We start from the raw sequence: 17,028 nt of genomic DNA on the forward strand, positions 1-17,028 counted from the left end.
GTTTAGTCGATGACCAATGTGTACTGGAAAGCTTCGTCACAGAGTATGCAGATCAAGTGAGGGCCACGTTGCATTTCATACTGGGTAATGAATCAGGACAAGTGTTTAATTTTGTAGAGTTGAGCACTTTGGTGATTGTAATGACAGTCCGGTTGCATTTCCTTTAGCGGCAGAAAGGAATAGGTATATATTACAGGGCAAGAATTATAGTTGGATGAATGGCAATTACGATGCGATTAGGCAGGATTTCGAATGCTCAGAATGGGGAACGAAACTGCAGGGTATATTAGCAACTGAAAAGTCGACCCTGTTCAAAGAACAACGGCAGCATTTCCTTGGTAAGTGTGCGCCTGTCAAGCAGGAAGGAAGTGGTCGAGGGAGGCAACCATGGAATAATAATATGTCAAATTTTTGTCAAGTGGAAGAAGGAGGCGTGAACCCTTAGTCAGTGTGGTTGAGATTTAGAAGATAGACAGAAAGGAACTACAGTAAAAGGTAAGAAGAGGACGAGGGTGACATGAAAAGTCTTTGGCAGGGAGGAAAAAGAAAGACGTCTAAAGACTTCTATTGGCATAAATGCAAGAAAAGAACGACTTGTGTAAGGTTACGGCTAGTCAGGAACAATCATAGCAAGTTGTGTGTGGAGTCCAAAGAGTTAGAAGAGACGCTAAATGAATAGTTTCCTTCAGCATTCGCATTGGACAACGATCATTTTGCCTGGCAGAACATTGCGATGCATGCGATGAGACTAGACAGGATTGATGTTTATAAGGAGGAATTGTTAGCAAATATGAAAAGTGTGAAATTAGATAACTACCCAGAACCGACTGGGATTTGTCCTAGAGTTCTCTGGGAAGCTCAGATGGCTTTGGAGAGCCTTTGACTTTGATTTTTATGTCTTTTTTTTTATAGGAATAGTACCAGAAGACTGAAGTATAGCGAAAATTGTATTTTTTGTTCAAGGAAGGGAGGAGAGGCAATTCTGCTAATTATGGATCAGCGATCTGTTGTGGAAACATTTTGGGAAAGGAAGAGAGAGTTCGAATTTACATTCATCTGTAAAAGAATAATGCAATTAGAGACAGTCAACAAGGTTTTGAAAAAGCTTCTGCTATGTCTCACAAACATTGAATTCTTTGAGTAACTGAAAGCAGATCGATGAAGGTAAAGCAGTTGATGTGATGCAAAGAGGATGGCGTCTTAGCTTTTTATGTTAGAAGGATTGAATTTTGGAGCTATGAGGTCACGTATCAGCTGTAAAAGAAAACTCTGGTAGGACCGCCCTTGGTGTTGGCATGCAATTATGGAGAGTCAAGAGATGAGATTGTTGGAATCTTCATCAAGATCTTTCTCTCATCTGTATTGACTGGAGATGTCTTGGAGCCTGATGAGGAGCTAATGTTGTTCCTCTGTTCAAGAAGGGGAACAGAGATAATCCAGGAAATAATGAGTGAGTCTTGCGTCATTGGTTGGGCAGCTTATGCAGAGGTATCTTAGATATCGGAATAATGTGCATTAGGAAAGGCATGGCCTATTTTAGAAAGTCAGCATTTCATTGTGCATGCAGGTAGTATATTACTGACTCTATTGATTGTTTTAAGGAGGTGAGTAGATGATTGATGATTGTAGAGCAGCGGATGTTGTTATATCGTTTTTAAGAGTGCAGTCGTCGAAGTTTCGCCTGGTAGGCTCATCAAGAGATTAAGATGCACGGGATCCACTATGACTTGACCATTTTGATTTGGAATTGCCTTGCGCAGGAAAGACAAAGTGTAGTGGTGGATGGATGTTCCTCTTACTGGAGGTCGTGATTATTGGTGTTCCACAAGATCCATACAGGGACCACTGCAATTTGTGGTTTTTACAAATGAATTGGATGAAAGCGTAGGAAGGTTTGTTAACATGCTTGCATAAGACACAGAAAGCGGGGGAGTTGTGGATTGTGTAGAATGTTTTCAACTGTACGGGATATAAGTCAGTTGCTGATATGGGCGGAGAAACATCACATAAAATTATTCTGACCAATTGTGAGATGTTCCTCTTTGGTAGAACAAATATTGACAAAAAGTATACAGTCAATGGCAGTCCCGTTAACAGCATTGATGCGCGGAGAGAGCTTGGGGCCCTGGTCCATCGCTCCCTGAAAGTGGTCACGTAAGCAGATAGGATTGTGAAGAAGGGGTTTGTTATGCTTGTCTTTATTGTTTGGTGTATTGAGTACAAGAGTGAGAAAGTGATGCGGCAGCTTTATAAAACTTTCGTTAGATCGCTTTTGCATTATTGCATTTAGGTATGGTTGGCACTATACTAGAAGAATGTGGAGGCTTTGGAGAGGGTGCAGAAGAGGTTAACTAGGTTGCCTGGTTTCGAGCTTATGAACTATAAGGATAGTCTAGACAGTTTGAGCATGTTTACTTTTGGAGTGGCAGACACTAAGGGGAGACCTTCCAAATGTTTATAGAATTATAAGAGGTTGAAATATGGTTGACTGTCAGAATCTTTTTCCCCCCAGAGAACAAATGCCTAATAATAGACAGCATGAGTTAAGGTCAGATGGGGAAAGTTCAAAGGATATGTGATGGGCATTTTTTTTTTACATTTAGAGTAGTAGGCACCTAGAACGCTCTGTGAAGGATAATGATGGAAGCAGATATCTTATGAATGTTTAGGGTACTTTTAGACAAAAACATGCATATGGAGAAATACATTGCTAGGAGCCATCGGTTGACAAAAAGGATTAGTTTAACGGTGCGCCACTACCAAATCGTGAGCCAAAAGACTGGAGGATTACGGCAGTGATCAGTGTTTGGACCGTAGCTGTTCATTCTATACATGAATGATTTAGGTGAGAAAGTTAAATGTAATCTCTCCAAGTTTCCGAACAACAGTAAGCTGGGAACGAGTATGATGAGTGAGGTGATTGCAGAGATTTTTCAGTGTGATTGAAAAAATGGATTGAGTCGGCAAATGCTCCACTGATGCAGTTTAATGCAAATAGCTGCGAGAGATAACGACAGCAGATTGTAAAATGATGGACTGTCATTTTTTCTACACTAGATGTGTCAGGTCAACGTTTCAAGGGTAAAGACAACTGCTTCACTTCATCGCATGAGGATGTGGATACATGAGCATGGATGTCTTGCTACAATTATACAGGAATTTGAGACACCACAATTAAAATGTTGTGTGCAGACTATGTCTCCTGTTGCGAAGTTGCGCAGAGTATTTGAGAATTGGAAAGTAGGATGTTAGAATTTATGTTTGTCAAATGTTAGTGGTGGGTGGGGTGGGGGGGTGGGGGGAAGAAGGGAGAGTGCATGTCCACTTTAAAAGTTGATGTTTTTCTTTCTATGCTTGGAAATGTAAAAATGAGGGCCTGTGGACTGCACCCAGACCGTTGCAGCTGCTCGAATTGATACAGTTGTATTCAAAACGCTGCACTGTTTTCAAGAAAGGCAGTAGTTTTACCAAGGCAGTAGATATTTAAATTTAGCCAATTATTTTAAAACATGTGCTAAGGACCAATTAAATTTAAAACCGATTGTTTTGATAACCTAGAATCCTTCCAATTGTCCTGAAATCAATTCGTCATCAGGGGTATAAATGAAGAGGTCGTTTGGAAATCGGTGGAAAGCAAACTATCATCTGGAGAGATTAGCTCTCTCAGATCTTAGAGTAACTTATCATCTGACGAAAGGTACAGTGGCAATATTAATGAATTTTCCTGACGTAGGAATTCTATGGAGAATGGCGCTGCTGATGCAAGTAGTGGGTATTCCAGAAAGAAGATCAGTGGAGACAATGTGTAGCTTTGGAAAGATATATCCCAGCCGGAAATTCAAGAGGGTCAATTCCATTGTTTTGTTGCTTATGTGGGACATTTATTTGTTAAAATAGCACTGCATTACCATTTCGTTCTATTCAGGAACAGTTACTAGTTACCAGGGAATTGTTTGGCTTGTTACTGGTTCTTTTCATTTCATCATTGCTGGTGGTAAATAAATACATTTTTCCTTCTTGATTATTGAGGCAGTGAAAAGATTTCATTTCAATTAACCACTCTGTTATAGCAGATTTGGAGGGTGAGATGTAGGTAATAACAGTGTTCATGCGTCTTTTAACAGAATATGAAGCGAAAATTAGGGATACAGATGCTTCAGATGAGAGTCAAGACTGTAGTGCTGGTAAAGCACAGCAGGTCAGGCAGCTTCCGAGCAGCAGGAAAATCGAACTTTTGGTCAAAAGTGTTCATCAGGAATGAGGCTGGAAGCCTCGGGGGTGGAGAGACTATCAAGCGAGGTGAAACTCTCCGGGTGTTTCCGTTTCAGTTACCAGAAATGAATCGGCATCCAATTTTCTTTTTAAAAACTGACTCACAGAATAAGGGTTTTTTGACCACAGATTGAGTTCAGCGAAGATTTATCTATATTTGATGCAGTACAGAATGACTGGGGCAGGATTTCACAGGAACATCTGGACATGGTCAACGCTAGATTAGAACGCAGCAAGGATTTTCTCCCTGCCACAGCAGTACAGAAACGAAAGGTTACGTCTATGGGCACTGAGGGATTGACTTGAGATGGTGACAGAAACGTCAGCACCCAGTTGTTTGTTGGTTTCAGGCCAGGCAATGATGTGAACCTAGGGGCGGGAAGTGGAATAGAAGATATTGGTCCTGTTGTTTTGCCGTGGGTAGAGCAACCACAGCAGTTGTGGAGGGTGGGAGCACAGGTGACGAGGTTTTCTGGGTTTGGTTGCAGGGAAGGCGTTGGTGGCGAGGAGAAAAAAAGGGGTGGAGATCTCAGGTGAATGCGTGACAGATTAGTTGTATGGGTGTCAAATCGCATGGATAGAGTGACCTCTTGTTGCTAAATTTGTGTGTAAAGCTTTAATATTTCAAAGTGGTGAAAACACTGCGTTGTGCTTTTAATGGATGGCGTTTTTCATCAGCTTAGAGATTGAAATAAAATGGATATGCCTTTTCAGGTGCACAGATACACTGAATTTAAACATTTACATCAAAAATGCTGTGTAGTCAGCATTCCATGCAACAGTTTTGTTTTTCGTTAAAGACAACTTTAAATTTGGCTAATCAATTTAAATCAGGCCTTTAGATGACAACACAAACCTATTAATTTGAACTCTGATGTTTATCACAACATAGAACCAATCGGATTGTGAAAAAGCTGAGAGGTCGTCAAGGGTATAAAAGATGAGGTCACCTTGAAAACCGCACACCACTCGCTGCCAGTTGCCAGATATCAGAGAGAGAGAGAGAGACAGAAATTAACTCTCACTGTCTTCTATGTATTAGAGAAAGTGCAATATTAATAAGCAATCTACATGACATCAGTATCAACGTAGGAGACAGCATTTCGACAGAGAAAAACGTCAGCGAACTTATTTCGGAGAGAGGGAAATGATGGAAGAATGCACAGAACATTACATAAGATTTGACCTGGCTGACCTTTCAAGAGGAGAAAGTGAGTACTGCAGATGCTGGAGATCAGAGCTGAAAATGTGTTGCTGGAAAAGCGCAGCAGGTCAGGCAGAATCCAAGGAACATAAGAATCGACATTTCGGGCATCAGCCCTTCTTTAAGAGATTAAATTACATTGTGCTATTACATACATTGTATTTATTGGAGCAGCATACTATTGAAATTATTCTGGAATAATTAGTAGAGGGGAATTGTTCACTCTGTTAATAGTTTAGTTAATTCGTTCAATGTTATAGTTAGGTAAATAAACTGTATCAACTCGATTGCAAAGTCATCGTCATGAATTTCTTTATCACAACCACAAGACGCTGATGATAAAAAAAGTGTTGCACATTTTCTGAGCGGCCTTTTGAACAGATTATAATGCGAGGCGCTCCTAGCGCAAAGAACAAGGAACATTTCCAGCCCAGGAACAGGCGCTTCGACCCTTCAATCCTGAACTGATCCAAATAAACTGTCTAAACCTCTCCTCCAATTGCTAAGCATCGCTCTGCTCCCCACATACTCATACGTGTATCCAGGCGTATCTTGAATGAATCTACCGTGCCTGCCTTTACTTCCTTTCCTGGCAACGTGCTCTAGGCACCTACCACCCTCTGTGTAATGTACTTGTTGCGTGTCTCCCCCTTAAACTTTTCACCTCTCAACTTGAAAACCTGACCTCTCATTATTAAACCCTTTACCCTGAGAAAAAAAACTTATATCTATCTACCCTCTCTATACGCTCATTAATTTTGTAGACCTCAATCAGATCCCCCCTCAATCTCCATTTTTCTAATGAAAACAATTCTAGCCTATTCAACCTCTCTTCATAGCTAGCACCTTCCATTCCTGACAACGTCCTCATAAACATTCTCTGCACCCTCTCCAAAGCGTCCACATCCTTTCGTTAATGTGGCAAACAGAACTGTCCCCAGTATTCAAAATGTTGCCGAACCAATGTCTTTAGTAACGTTAAAGCGACTGCTGCACATGCACATGGATAGCAGTGCGTTGAGGGGTGCATAGGTAAAGTTACTGTATATTACAATAGGATTAGATCTCGGCAAAACATCGTGGGCCTAAGGGCCTGTTCTATGTTCTCTGTTTACAGTTTTAACGTGACCTGTCTGCTCTTACACTCAATACCCTGTCAGATGAAGGCTAGCACATAATAAACATTCTTGACCACACTATCCACGTTGCAGCCCTCTTCAGGGGACAATGGACTGAACTCCAAGATCTCTCTGCTCTTTAAATTTTCCAAAGACTGTTTCGTGCACTGTAAATTTCGCATTAGAGTTAGACTTGTCAAAATGCATCACCTCACACTTGACTGCGTTGAACTCCACCTGCCACTGCTCCACCCAAATCTCCAGTCTTTATACATTCTCCTTTATTCTTTGACAATCCCTTATGCTTTCTGTTCCTCCACCAATCATTGTGACATCTGCAAACTTGCTGATCATACCAACAGTGTCCTCTTTCAGATCATTTATGTGTATCACAAACAACAGTGGCCCCCACACCGATCCTTGTGGAACGCCACTGGTCACTTTTCACCATTTCAAGAAACTCCCTTCTACACTGACTCTCTGTCTCCTATTATTTAACCAGTTCTTTATTCAACAAGCTAGGATAAAGCTAGCTAGAATAACCTACCTAGACCCATTCTGTTAACCTATTACTCTAATATAGCCCTGACTAATGCATACATCCTCGACACCACTGAACAATATGAGCAATACAGCAGAGCCAATTCACCGAAGCAGCTTATTTTTGGATTGTAGGAGGAAACCCACGCAGACATAGGGAGAATGCGAAAACTCCACATGCAGAGTCGCCTGAAGACTGGAATCGAATCTGTGTTGGTGGTGCTGTGAGGCAGCAGTGTTAAGCACTGTGCCAACGTGGAGCTGTCTAATCCCGCTGTCTCCCTGACCCGGGTATCAGGACGGTGGGGGACAGTGTGGAAGAAGCTTTATACTATGGCCAATCTCCTTATCCTGGGAGTGTTTGATACGAGATGTTGTGGAGGAGTCTTTACTCTGTATCTAAACCAATGTGCCGAGGAGTGTTTGATATGGACAATGTAGAGAGAGCTTTATTCCGGTCTAATACCATGTTGTCAATACCCTGGGAGTATTCGATGGAATGACAGTTGTAAAGGAAAATTAACAGTTATTGTGATTCTGTAAAAGCTTGTTTGAAACAAAGAAGTAAAGTCTTGATTTTGTAAGCATTTCTCGACAGACAGAAAAATATCCCGACACTACAATACAAGGGCAGTAAACTATCATATCAATAGTGAAGGACTGAAAAATACAACTCCATATGTGGAAAGGAATTCGAATTTTCCCGTGTTCTGGTCTTGGGATATTGATAAGGAAAGGCAAAGTATAGTTTAAAGAGGATATGTGAAAACCGTCAGGCAGCCCTTACATTCACCATCTTGCCAATGTATTAGGTCAGCTCTGCAGAGTCCAAAATAAACTTTTTTCTTTACTCATACTAGCATTTGAGATGAGTCGATCTAATTTTCATGCAAGTTGACTTGGGGCCTCCTCCAAGATCCCACGATCGTGTAAAGATTTTGAAGATTCCCAGGAGGTGTAGGTGCCAGCGCCTTGAAGGGCTTTCATCACGAGTGCTAAATTGGTCCCTTGGCGTGAGAGGACTGGGAATCTGTGGATCGCCCCAGCGCCGGGATCCGAACACAATAGGGTCCGTGAAAAATTCGTGGCTTTCGTAATCCTACATAGAGATTCGTTTTAATACCAGAAAATAAAGCAGAAAGGGTGTCCAGTGAACTCTCGCGAGGTATTCATGTAAAACCCAAGGGAAGGATTCCCATCTTTAGAGAGCTTAACGACAGTAAGTTTTAGACTTGGAGCCACCGCTGGCTGAGTTGGACTCGTCAATGATCTACCAGGTACGTGGTTTTTCGTTTACGAAAATCAAGGCATTGAGGCTAACGCTTCCAATTGCAGCAGGGAGCTCCGGAGGTAAAAGGAGATAAAATGGAAATGACAACGGTACCGCAACAGAGAGACAGAGAGAGTCGACCACTTTTCCACTAACGCTGAAAGTGGGCTCCAGCACGAGCAAAAAAAAAAGAGGGTCCAACAAATGGCCAACCAAAAATGTATTACGTGCTAAATAATTCCGACCCAGAGTCTGTAAAGCAGTTAGCATTGTGGATCAAGGTATGTGGTTCTCCAGAGCGAGGAAGTTTTAGTAAAAGACAGGTGGAAATACTGAGATCACGTTTGGAGGAGAGAGAGAAAGCGAAACGGAACGGAAAAAATAAAGTCCATAAACTGGAGTGCTTATAACATGTGGACGGCTGAGGCTGACATCAAGGAAAGGAAATCTCAAGTAAAAGATAGATCAAATAAACATATAAACACCAGCGCACATGCAGACGCGTGTGGAACCGTACAGTCTCTTAAGTCTGTTTCAGAGGCTGACCTTGATGACTGCCGTCCGAGACCTACAATCCCCCTACGATATCCGCTTGGTGAAGGTTCCAAGTCAGCGGCTGCCTCCTGGGTGTCTGCTAATTCGCCAGTGGTACTTCGTACACGCAACCTATTGGAGCGAGAAGCCCAAAGGAAGGATGACCACTCCAAGGAAGAAAGATATCCAGGACCTGTTCGCGATCGCCCCACGATGGACGATGAGTCAGATGGCGACAGTACTGGCGTACGATCACTTAATTAGCTTGTTCTGCAAGCACAAGTGGTTGAAGTTGCAGGTCCAGAAGGGTACCCAATGTTGGTCCACCGGCCATGGACAATGAAGGATTTGGAATGTGCCAATAGGCAATTGCCTAATCCACGTGAGACGTGAGTTTGCAGGAAATAGGTTCACCGAAGAAGTGACAAAGTTCTGTACCGCATTTCATCCCACGTCACATGAGATGGAACGTCTACTGGGACGAAAGCTGGGTGCCGATGTCACCAAGATCAAGTATAACTGGCCAGTTGCAAACATCCATGCCAGAGCAGCCAACCCGTAAGCGGAGCAGAACGGAGATGTCAATGCTTTTGTTGAAGTGCTGGCATCCGCCTGTAGGGATGCATTTGCAGAATGAATGGAATGACCAAAATTGCAAAGTGTAAACAACAAGAAGGTAAAACAGTGTCCCAGTCTCGTATGCGCCACACTGAAGTCCATAACACTCATAGTGAACTGAGATCACCTGATGACAGAACAGCAGAGAAATCACGCCGTATGAGGCACACCTGAGGAACAGCTTCATCAATGGAATGAAGGACGAAATAGCGAAAAATATAAAAGACACATGTATTACCTGGGACACGGGAAAGCTGAATTTGATAGAACAACATGAGATACATGCTGAAAAATTGCTTAGACAAGAGAAGGATAAGCGGAAGCTAAAGATGGAACAGCATGCACAAAAAGCTCAGCTAACTATGATGCAAATGGTCACGCAGCCGTTGGAGGGAGGTGCTTCAGGAAGAGAGAGAAGCAGAGGCGGATGTCGCAGAAGAGAAGGAGGTCGTGGAAGTGGTTGCAGAAGTGGCGTCGGCAGCGATAGATCTGGCTGGTGCTTTGTTTATGGAGCAATGGACCACTGGGCGAGATATTGCCCGCACAGACAGCCTCAATCGGCCCTGGAGGCTGGACAGCAGGATGATTGACAGAGGAAGGCTGAGGTGGAGGTGGGCAGCCCACGAGATATAGTAAGCCTCTTTCCTTTATGCTTGGCACTTATGCTAATCTCTTCTACTAACCGTACAGGCACTGAGACATGTCACACCGCTACTTTCAGCATTGAGATTGCAAAGTGTGGACAGTATGTCTAATATCACAATGATGCGTATCAGTCAATGGCCAGCTCTGTGTTTTATGTGGAAGGTACATCAGCTACCTTTTTGGAAGATACAGGGGCAACATATTTACTCCTTAAATTAAGCCAGTTTAGACATTCGACACAAGTAAAGATGAGTGAAAGGTTCCTGAACACAACGGGTGCATCTGGAGTCGTGGTGCAGGAGATATTTTCCGCAACCCTATTGTGCAAAACTACTAATGATGAAACTTTCCACTTCTCCTTCTTGTTACTGGAATTTTGTCCTTTAAATCTGATGGCTTTAGACCTCATAAGGAGCATGGGGTTGGACTTGGTCAGTACCCCGACAGGCTTGCAGGTAATTCAAAGGGAATATTTACCAGTGTAGTCTGTAAAATATGACCCACGACCCCTCATGTATATCTATGAGTGGCGATAAGGACAGAGAGCGATACATTTAATGAGCGATTCACTCACCCTGGAAGCAAGCAACCATGTTAATCCTATTAACTCAGACTTTCTTGCTGGAGATGGTACACTGCTCAGAACACATATACCGTGATGGCCCTGACGAGTCATATGAGAAGGATTGGTACAGGAGACCGGTCACACCAGATCACTTGTTATTGTGCGACTTTTACTGGAGTGATCACAGATGTGCTGTCAGTGTGAACTTATCTAAGGTATCTGTAGCAGCATGCAGACCCTATTTTTTGATGTGGAAGGCTCCGCTCCTCACATGTCCCTTACAAAGGCGTCTGGTGACAGGTGGCAGGATTTGGGGCTATGGGTGCTAAGGGACGAGAGTTTGGGTCTTCATGGACGATGTTGGTGTCTGGTTCAATGCAGATATGTGGACACATAAGAAGAAACTAAATTGGCTAACTCAGGCAGATAGGACCATCCAGGTAACCCCAGCTAACCCTGAAAAGCCTTAGGGGATAGCCTGGCGTTTCCCTAAGATAGAAGTCTCAGACCCAAGACTAAAAATGGCCCCTACTAATTTGTGGGCAAAGGGCAAACATGATATGGGGCTCAGACTGGTCTTTGAGCCCATCAGGGTAACCCCGATGTCTGAATAACGTCCTTGCAGAGCACAATACCCGTTAAAACCCGAAGCCATAAAAGGAATTACTCGAGTCTTTGAATCCCTCGTAAAGGTTGATCCCCGTGAAAACTCACTGGTGAGAAACCCCCATTTTTCCGGTGAAGAAGGCAAACATTCCTGGTGAACCGGTGGATTGGAGGTTTGTTCAAGACCTGCAGGCAATCAATAGCGCTGTTCTCCCGCGCGCTCCAAATGTTCCTAACCCATATACCATATAGGCTCAACTTCCACCGGACAGTAAATGGTTCTCTGTTGTGGATTGAGCAAATGCCTTCTTTAATGTACTGCTGCAGCCAGATAGTCAATTCTGTTTCGCGTTTTCATTCAAAGGGAAACCATATACCTTCACGCGACGATGTCAAGGTTACTGTGAGTCCCCCACCATATATAATGAGTCTGTATAGAGGAGTCTGGAGACTCTTGCTATAACCCCTGAGTCAGCGCTTTTGCAGCATGTAGATAATTACTTGATAGCGGTACTAACAAATGAACAATGTGAGAATGACACCCTTGCACTGCTCTGCCACCTGGCAAGGGAAGGGCACAAAGCCAGACTCACAATGCTACAATTTGTACAACAACAGCTAAAGTTCTTAGGTCACTTAATATCTGAACAAGGGAAGGCTATTGGTCAAGACAGAGTTCAAACAACCTAGCAAATTCAAAAACCTCACAAGAAGAAACAATTAATAACCCTTTTGGGCATGTGCTCCTACTGTAGGGTGATCTCACATTACATAACCCTTGAGGCTTCCCTCAGTGACATCGCCCATAGCAAAGATTTACAGAACCAGAGTCCGTTGCAGTGGATCCCAGAGGATGAGAGTGTCTTTTCAAAATTAAAAACCCGCTCCGAACTACACATACGCTGGGGATTCTGAATCCAAACAAGTCTTTTGTACAAACAGTGGATGAGAAGCGTGGCTGCATGGCATCTGTGCCATTGCAGGATCATGGGGGAAGATAGAGGCCCGCAGATTATTTTTTAGCTAAACTAGACCCCGTAGCGGCAGGATTGCCGAAATGCCTGGGCGGCGTGGCAGCAGATGAAAAAGCTGTTGGAGTGCCCAGGGATATATTTGGCTACGGTGAATTAACCCGTCTGGAAGTGGTCCCTATGCCTAAATCAATCGCTATGTGTAAGTGTGAAGCTGACACAAAAAATAGTGATTTTATTTCTTAAGGCAATGCAAGGGTAGAATCAGCAGCAAAAACAACATCCAGGCAGCTAATAAGTGAATAGATTGACATATATATGACAAAAAAATTGTATCCCAACAGCGGACGTACAGGAGTTACAGTTACAGGCCACACCGGAAGAAAAGCGTGAGTGGATGAAAGCAGGGTGCAGTGTGAGGGAAGGAGTATGGTCTAGTCGCAATGGTAAATCGTGTCTTCCAGGATCATTATTTCCATTCTATGGAAAACGGTCAGGACCATGTCTCAAAAGGGGTGATGTACGACAGTATTTCGGCTTACTGTTGCACTAAGCGTTTTACTCATTACTCCCAGAAATATTGTGAGTATTGTGTAATCTGATCAACTAATAATGTGGGGAGGCGAATTCAGATGAGTCAGGCAGCACACCCCACACCCCAAAACCCATTTGAACATTTACAGGCGGATTTTATTGAACTAACAACCAGTGAAGGGAAATGTATTGTCTGGTAATAGTTGATATGTTTTCCAAATGGATGGAAGTGGTCCCCACGTCTCCACAGGATGCCAGTGCAATTGCCAAAGCTTTGCTAACTGAGATAATTCCGAGATGGGGCAACCCGGAATGGCTTAGTCGCGACAATGGCTCACCATTTGTCAATAATGCCATAAACCAGATCAGTGATTCCTTGAGAATAAACATGGGGCAGTGGAAAGAGAAAATGCTATCCTAAAAAATAAATTGACAAAATCTCATGAGGAACGAGGGTAACATGCACAAAGGCACTTCTGATTGTGCTAATATATATGAGATCTAGGAGGAGAGGAAGAACTAATCCTAGTCCGATTGAGATTTTATTTGGTAGACTGCCCAACACAGGATTTGGCCACAAGACCTAAGGTAAGACAGAGAACAGGCCATTGTGAGGCTGAGATGTTTTGTTACTCTACAGTTTTATCTCAAATACAGAATCAAGTGAAAGCAGCCTTACCCCAACCGGGACAACGGAAGGGAAGCTGCACGATCTAGAACCGGGAGACTGGATAGTGGTCAAAGACTTCAGCAAGAAAAACTGGAAGGCGAAGAGGTGGCTTGGACCATTTCAAGTGCTCCTTGCAACACAGACAGCTGTTAAGATCGCAGAAAGAGCCACGTGGGTACACGCCAGCCATTGCAAGCGTGTGGCTGGACCTGAGCAGACGTTGGACAGCACCGGAAACAATTAAGTGCAAGTAGTGAACAGAAGCCTCATACAAATATGGGGATGCCCCAGCTCAAACATTTAGCAAGCATCCTGGTAGGACTATTCATAAGGGCATGGCTATCTGTGATGCAGCCGCACAGAATAATCTTAACTGAGGGAAATAAGGGGACCTTCACATGCGACATATGGCCGCTTAGAAACCTGGACGACTATAAATGGGGTAATAAATATTAATGAAGGGATACTTGTGGCTCCGGTGATTGGCACTTAGAAGTAGCCTCCACGGCCAAAGTGACACCTGACACGGGAAATAGATATTCCATAATCAAGGTCAGAGGTGCCAGAGCACGGGCAGTAATATCCAAAACTCAGAAAAGCAATGAGGGAGTCTGGTGGTGTGGACTAGATAGAGCCTTCTCCGACATCTATAGACAGGTGAATATTGTGATAAAGTCGCCTCCCCAAGATGCAGTGCAGAAGGTCCTACAGAAGATAGTTGCGCTAGGCCATATCAACCTTTCAAACCTAATCATGGACCTGTCCCCAAGCAGGGTAGAGGGCATTAATGTCTCACCAGAAGCCGGAGGGAGTTGACCGGGGCATAATAGCGAATCTAACCCGATTGTGGAGTTGGCCCTTCAGGAATTAAATGCCGTAATGGCTACGCCAGTAAGTTGCGAAGTGCGGAGGGCCATTGCGCGATGTGAAGAGAACAGAGCATATGCTTTTTCCCGAATACAGTACCGGAGATTAGATGTCGGCCACACTTGTCGAATATGATTGCACATAGCCGAACGGTGGACTGCCGAAACAATCACACTGAACCTGGCGAGAAATGCTAGCTGCCTGCTTCTGAGGGCGGCAAACCACAGTGACCCTGAAAGGGGGAGTAATAACGGCAAATCTCGCGGCACCACCCGAACTCAAGGCTAACTACAGTCCGAAGGCTGACACGCTTCCGACCACAACGTTCCAAATAGTCGAATGCAGGGGAGAAAGGTGCATTTGCACAAATCAGGGCAAACTACATTTGGGCATCTCCCAGTGTACTATGATGCAGTACTTGAACAATGACTCTTGCTCAGCATCCAACGTGAATGATACGATCATCAACATTATGTGTTCCTTTATCAATAATCAGACCATAATGGCGGGTATAATATGGACCTATAGATAGAAAGGGTACACCACCTCCCCCGAGGATAGAAGGGGTGCTGCTACACTTTGGTACTGTCCCCTGGCACCACAGTGTTCTTCCCAAATGCCAGTGACAGGTGAACCCGAAGTAGCATCCTATGGCATTTTATTGGATCCACACTCGCAGACCCATGGACTACACCAGGCTAGAACATTGGGTGGTTCAATTCTTTTGGGAGCAGGGACAACAGTGGCAATAAACAAGATTAATGGCCTTGTATATAGTGTATTACTGTTACCAAATGAGAGGAGGAAGGTGTCGTCATTATTAAAACTGAGTTAACGGCAGTAAGAGAAACAGTGATACAAAATCGATTCATACTCGACATACTGACGGCCGAGAGAGGGGGAATATGCTAAATGTTAGGTACCTCATGCTGTTTTAATCCTCCTGATGAGTCCCAGAATAACACTAGTGTAATAAATCATATGAATGCGGCGATAGTACCGCCTCCCCCAGCAAATGACTCCTGGTTAGATGGCTCACCTCCCTTTGGGGAGAATAAACGTACGACGAGTTTAGAGGACTGGTCATAATCATTGTGCTTTTTAAAGCATTCGGCTAGTGTAACTGCCTATGCCATTTGTTTAGGAGTGCGTTGGGATACCAAATGGTAAAACGATCAGTGGCCCCACAGCAGAAAGATTTCAGTGTGAGGACTCCATCATACTTTGACGTTGAAGTGTGTTACGTATGAAAATGGGCAGTGTACGGGGTACATCAGAGCAAGTGATGGTACTACCAAAAAGCTGGTTACAGATCGGTACTTTCTGAGGAAAGGCCTGGTGCTCCCTCAGCAATGAGATGTATAGCCATCCGGCTCTGCAGATTTGTTTTTTGTTTCTGTCATTGTTGTCATAAAGTGACAAAAAAGAGGGGAAACTTAATGGAAAATTAACATTTATTTGCAATCAGAGAAAGAATACTTTGCAAAGTTTTGCAGGCAGGCAGAAAAGCAAAGTCAGAATAAATGTAAAAGTTAAACCCAGACTCACGGTAGTCTCAGAAGGACAGTCAACTATCTTATCAACAGTCAAGGAGTGAGAAAAACAATGCAATGTGTGGAAAGGAGCTCGAATGTTGCCCGATGTGATAAGACTAAGCGATGTTTAGTATAAAGGGAATATGTGAAAGCTATTTAAGGCACCCCTTAAATGATGCATTTTGGCAAATGTTTTGCGTCAATTCTGCAGAATCCAAATAAACGTTTTCTTTGCTCTTGCAAGCATTTGATTCGAGTCAATTTAATTTTCACGACACAAGCAGGAGAGATTTCAGAGGCAAATCTATACAGGAAGCATTTGCTGAAGCTTGAAGGCATCCTCTCGACTGCAGAGTCTCATACCTGCCTTTGCTAAAACGAAACCAAACTAGAAAATACATGAACTTAGAGGACTGGCCACTCCCTACCATTGTTAAACTCTACCCCTGTCAAACATTTCAACACCGCTGCCTTTACGATTTCACTTGAATAAAATAACCCAGGACAAAGTAAACATTTGAAACCGCAGCTGGGTGTGTGTATGTGTCTCAGAGGCATTGTGTGATTGCGTAAAGAGAGGGGAGCAATGGAATGATAAACAGGAGTCATTGGTTTGAAAGTTTCATTTGGAGTTTTCTCTCACAACTGCTCCCTCTCCCTGTCATCTTACAAAGAAGCCTCTTGATTTGCTCCAGACATCGAGGAAGTGTGTTCCGGATAGAAAAAGCTTGGAACTGACCGAATGAACTGGGATTTAGGAGGAGAGAATGATTGGAGCGACATACCTGGGTGTTTATAAACCAGGCCTTGGTAGCTGTACTTCATTCTGACGTGAGGATGGAGCTAAGCAGTAAGTATCAGATGTAAATAAGGCTGTTTCCGTCTCTGAGTCTCTGTGTGACAGGGAGGCGGTGTAGGTACGGCTGGAAACTCAAATCCAGTATACAATCCCACCTCCTTCACGAAAGCAGCTCGAGGGTGAGCGAAACCACAGGAGAAATTTCTGTCATTCACGGGGGAGTTGGATTGTGTGAAAACACCGAGAGAGAGAGAGAGAAAGAGAGAGAGCTGGAACCCTC

Source organism: Chiloscyllium punctatum, chromosome 43 (genome assembly GCF_047496795.1).
Source record: "Chiloscyllium punctatum isolate Juve2018m chromosome 43, sChiPun1.3, whole genome shotgun sequence".
NCBI lineage: Eukaryota > Metazoa > Chordata > Chondrichthyes > Orectolobiformes > Hemiscylliidae > Chiloscyllium > Chiloscyllium punctatum.